Here is a 6,000-nt window from a genome sequence, read left to right as displayed (position 1 = left end):
GTGCAGCGGTGTCCGTGTGTAGTACAGGTGGTGGGCGTTAGCAGGGTGCGGGTAATGCAGGAGGGGTGGGTGTGGGGTGTGGGTGTGCGGTGGGGTATTGCGAATGTGGGTGTGCAGGTGTGTGTGTGCAGGGTGTGTGGTTGCAGAGGTGCGGCGTGTGCGCGATGTGGGTGCTGCAGCGGTGTGGGTGTGACAGGGCAGTGATGCATGGGATGGGTGTGCAGGTGCAGGTGTGCAGTGCGTGTGAATGTTGCACTTGGGGGTGGGACTCAATAGTGTCATCCAGGCAACCTCTCTGAGCGGGCCTCTCTCTTCTCATGCTTGGACGATCTCTGTTAGATGAAGACTGGTGACTCAGTCGAGCCCGGAGCATGTTTGTCCTCTGTTTCCCGGGGCTGGTTATTACAGCTAGCTGTCACTTGTGCAGGGTACTGGAAGATCGGACACAGTCCTGCTGCTGTGCAGCAAGCACCTACAACATGAGTCTCCACAGCCCTTACTTTGTATTCAAGTTGTCTGGTTATGCTAAAGGCTGACCCCCTCTGTGTGTTGTGTAGTTGTGTGTGTGTAGTGTGTGTGATGCTGTGTTGTGTGCGTGTGAGATTCTGGGGATCAAATCTAGACATCTGTGTCCCCACTGGTCCATGCCCAGGCCTGTTAGCATCTTAAAGGCCATCTTAACTCTCCTCTTTGTGGGGAGAGTGGGACAAGGTCCAACATTGGTTAGGAAAGAGCATACCTACCCCCTGCACACACACCCCCTGCACACCCACCCCCTGCACACCCACCCCTGCACACCCACCCCCTGCACACACCCCCCCCGCACACCCATCCCTGCACACACACCCTGCACACCCACACCCTGCACACCCACCCCCTGCACACCCGCACCCTGCACACCCACCCCCTGCACACCCGCACCCTGCACACCCACACCCTGCACACCCACACCTGCACACTCGCACCCTGCACACACACAGCCTGCACACCCACACCCTGCACACCCACACCCTGCACACCCACCCCCTGCACACCCGCACCCTGCACATCCGCACCCTGCACACCCACACCCTGCACACTCACACCTGCACACACACACCCTGCACACCCACCCCTGCACACCGCACCCTGCACACCCACCCCCTGCACACCCGCACCCTGCACACCCACACCCTGCACACCCACACCCTGCACACCCACCCCCTGCACACCCGCACCCTGCACACCCACACCCTGCACACCCACACCCTGCACACTCGCACCCTGCACACACACAGCCTGCACACCCACACCCTGCACACCCACACCCTGCACACCCACCCCCTGCACACCCACACCCTGCACATCCGCACCCTGCACACCCACACCCTGCACACTCACACCTTGCACACACACACCCACACCCACCGCACAACTGGCTTTCCTCTCCTGTGCCTGACCACTGAGCATCTCAGTCCCTCTTCTGCTCACCCAGCCCCCTCCTGGGCTCTCTGCAAATGCCTCGGACAAGCCAGAGAACAAAGGTTACTAGAAGCACCCAGATGTTCCCACCCTCACTCTGCTTCACAGGCCCGGCAGAAACCAGACTAGAGCCTCGACCCAGCCCAGCCCCCTCCTCCTGGGGCACGCTGGCTGCAGAGCCCCGCCTCCCTCCTCCAAGCATACAGGCCGGGCTTGGCTGGTCCAGAGAGAGCCAGAGAGGCATCTCATAAATACAGAATGCACTGTGTGCAGAGCGGCTGTGGTGGGATAGGAGGAGGTGTGTGCAGCTGAGCTGAGAGCATCTCCCTAGGGCTGCTGGGCCGACGGTGGGAGTGGGTGGGGTCTGGGCTGGACTTGGATGAGGACTGCCAGGGCTGTATCTCGGCTCAGACCTGTTGTTCAGTTTCCTGGTCTGTGAAGTGGGCCTGGTGCCGATCCCTGCCACCACACCAGCTGGCTGTGTCTCTAGCAGCTGTAGTACCAGTCCCGGGATCGAACTCAGCAGGCCCCGAGTGTGCGGGTCCCTCCCTTGGCCATCCGACCTGAGGGTCTCCTGAGGAACCTGTGGTACTGGTGCTATGAGTGCAGTGGCCCTGCCTGTGTGCAAGTGTAGGACAGGCACATGCAATCTAAGAGGAGGAAGACACTGTCATCGACCCAGATGACAATTCTGTCACCCTTGAGTGGGGTGCTCGAGGGCTGGGTTGCCTTTTGGAGACAGTCAGAGCCTGGGGGTGCTGGAGACCTGGACTGCTCTGTCTCAGGCCACGTGGGAGCAGGCCCGGGCCCACACTCTTCTCTTACAGGTTGGCTTACACAGCTGTATAATGTGTCCAAAAGGCTTTCCAGACCACAGCCTGTTCGGCTGTTCTGTCCACACGAGGACACAGAGGGCCTCCACCAGGGCACACCCTCTGTCAGGCTGTGAAGTGAGAGAGGGACAGGCCAGATGTCTTCCCTGAGGAGTCTCACAGGCTAGTGTGTGTGTGCCAATGTGTGTGTGTATGTGGATATGCACGTGTATGCCTATTCATGTATGCATGTGCATGTGTGAGAATGTATGTAGATGTGTGTGCATATATGTGTGAATGAATATGTGTTGTATGGGCATCTCTATGCATGGACTCATAAGCAAAAGGACTTGTAATCTCATGTTCAAATCAGTCCCAGAGTAGAGGCTGTATCTATCCAGGGGTCATGAACCTCCAAACACTGGCTTTATCTGGAAATGAGCAGGACCTCCAGAGAACACCAGGCTGGGCTGGACACGCCCAGCTGGCAATGCCGGAGCTAGGTAGGGGATCACAGAGCCAGCAGGCAGCCGAGGCCGGGCAGGACTTTGGAGGGCTGTATAAAGCTTGCTGCTCCTGGTGAGGCCAGAGGGGCAGCGGCAGAGGAGCGATGAGGTCAGCCTGCATTTTCAGAGACTCCTGGAAGCGGCAAAGGGGACAAGTTGGGGCGCTTGGCAGGGGTAGCAGGAGCAGGCAGCATGTTTAGTGATTCAGGGTGGGGGTGGGGGTGACACAGTGGGATGCTGGAGAGGATCCAGGGAAGGGCCTGGGTGGGGGCGGGGAAGGTGTGCCGTGAGCGTGGTGTCTGTGAGGTCTTCCACAGGGCTCACCTCCCCCAACCCCAGTTCCCTCTGCCCCCTCTCTGGCCCCACAGCATCTGTCGCATGGGTGGTGAAAAGCCGAAAGACTTTGTCCCTGCTTCTGGGAGGCAGAGGGAGCAGCTGGAGGCCTGGCCGGTGCCTTTCTCTCCGCAGCAGCTCTGCGATTGGCTGGGCGGCACCTGCTGGGCGCCTGGGAGCCCAGGAGCAGGTGCAGGGCGTCTGCAGGACTGTTTGCAGACGGATAATGAGGCGGGGTGGAGGAGGCGAGCGTGCCCTGCCCTTCTCCGTGGTCCAGACACAAAGGGGACGGGGCGGGGGCAAGGGGACAGAGGGACGGGGTGGGGTGGGGGCTGAGTGCAGCCCTCGGCACACAAGAGCGAAGGGGCAGAGATGGCCCAACCAGGAGTCTGGGGGCAGCGGGAGGCCCCAGAGCTGTTCATGGGGGCAGTGTCCTGGCCCCTGAGCCCTGCTGTGGGGTGGGTCCTGGATGCCCTGGACTTCATTCTGTGAGCTCAAATCCTGCTGATGAGGCCTGATGAGTGACCACGAGCATGGTGCAGGGAAGACACGGACACACACGGGGACACACACACACACACACACACACACACACACACACATGTGTGAACAAGGCTCAGCGCTTGTGCTACTGTGCAGGAGTGCATTTGTGTCTAAGGCCCTTTACACTAACTGCCTGGGAATGGGGATGTAGGGTCTCCCGAGCTGGGGAGGGAGAGACCTAAGCCAGCCGCAGGGTAATGATACGGAGAAAATTGAGTTATGTTTGAGAACGTGTGTGTGTGTGTGTGTGTGTGTGTGTGTGTGTGTGTGTGTGAGAGAGAGAGAGAGAGAGAGAGAGAGAGAGAGACAGAGAGAGACAGAGAGAGAGAGACAGAGAGACAGAGAGACAGAGAGAGAGAGAGAGAGCGCGCAAACTAAGTCTCTGATGTCTCTCCTGCTTCCACGTGTGACACAATGGTACCCATGTGATGTGTCGAGCAGGTCACCAAGGCAAGCCAGCGCAGGCAGCTTGGATCTGGATGTTTCCACCAGCAGCACTGTGGTCCACCTCAGGGGTTCTCAAGCTTCTCCCATTCGTGACCCTTTCACCTGAGAAATGTTCACCCGATCCTGTGTGGAAAGATGGGAAATAGGTATACAAAGGAAGCAATCACCAAAGACACATCACAGATAAATTAATGTCCAGGCTGAGGAGATAGCCCAGTGGTTATAGAGCTCGCTGTGCACAGGTGAGGACTGAAGTTTGGATCCCTGGAACCCAGGAAATGCTGGGTGGTGGACATTGCTCCTGGCTTATAGTTCCAGCCACAGAAGGGATGCCCGGGGCAAGCCGTCTAGCCATATTGGTGAACTCTGAGTTCGATTGAGAGTCCTTGTCTCAATGAATAAGTAGGAAAAGCAATTGAGGATGGTTCCCAATCAACCTTGGGGCCTCTACACACATACGAACGCACAGTCACACACGTGGACCCCTCCATAGATATGCACCCTCACGGTGAGCCTACATGTATGCAAAACACCCGTATACGTATCACACACACAAAAATGAAAACAATATTTTTAAAGATTTCATTTATTTATTTACTTTAAATTAGGTGTGTGTGTGTGTGTGTGTGTGTGTGTGTGTGTGTGTGTCCACGTGAGTGCAGGTGCCAGAGGAGGCCAGGCGCCTGATCCACTGGAGCTGGAGTTAGAGGGGGTTTGTGAGCCACCTGACGTGGATGCTGGTAACAGAGCTCGGGTTCTCTGTAGGAGCAACACTTCTTCTTAAGCACGGAGCCTTCTCTCCAGCCCCAGATGTTTTACTTTAAAACACTTCTTTTACCGGAAAGCTCACCTGTTATTGGAGGCAGAAGGTCACACGCTCGAGGGCAGAGTTTTTACCCAATGTCTGATCCTGCAGGACCCAGGGCATCTCCAGCTTTTCAGAGTCGATTAATAGTTTGACTTCGTAACTGTCAAATCTGAGAGTGCTGTTTCACATGTAGTACACACGGGAGAAACATTAAGACTAATACACAAAGTTCTGGAAATCCTGTCCAAGCCCAAATTTATTTATTATTTATTTATTTATTTATTTATTTATTGAAATGAAACCCAGGGTCAGCCACTCAAACAGCAGTTTTTATTTATTTATTTATTTATTTATTTATTTATTGATTTATTGATTTATTGATTTATTTATTTATTTATTTTTGTTTTGTTTTTCGAGACAGGGTTTCTCTGTGTAGCTTTGCGCCTTTCCTGGAACTCGCTCTGTAGACCAGGCTGGCCTCGAACTCACAGAGATCCGCCTGCTCTGCCTCCCAGTGCTGGGATTAAAGGCGTGCGCCACCACCGCCCGGCTTCAAACAGCAGTTTTTAAAATCAAACATGCCTCGACAATTCAGCACCACCAGTGGTCTTGAAGAGAGAGCAAACAAGCTGGTGTCGTAACAGTTTGTTCCGCAGATGTAGAACAGTCATAGAGCCCCGACCTGGGCACCGCAGGCGCTGAGAAGCGTGTGTGTGTGTGTGTGTTGTGTGTGTGTGTGTGTGTGTGTGTGTGTGGTGTGTGCGTCGTGTGTTCAGTGCCAAGCTGGTGAGACACAACGCGGGGCGCTGCCAGAAGCATCTCGGAGTCTTACGTGTTTGGTTTCGGATCCGTTTTTAACCTTTGCACTTCGGAAACCTCTTCCTGATGCCAGTTCCTTGTGTGAATTCACATCCGGTTACATGACCCAATTCGAGGCAGTGACCCTCTGTGTAAGCAGCTAGGATCAGGGTTGGAGGGATGGATGCCCCCGTGGGTAGGAGTGCTCAATGCTGCACAAGTGTGAGGATTCTCTTCCTTCCTGGTGAGACCCGTGTGTTCCAACGTGACAGCGAGTGACTTTTCACGTGGA

This window comes from Peromyscus leucopus, chromosome 23 (assembly GCF_004664715.2).
Source record: "Peromyscus leucopus breed LL Stock chromosome 23, UCI_PerLeu_2.1, whole genome shotgun sequence".
Classification (NCBI taxonomy): Eukaryota; Metazoa; Chordata; class Mammalia; order Rodentia; family Cricetidae; genus Peromyscus; species Peromyscus leucopus.
This window is presented reverse-complemented; position numbering follows the sequence as displayed.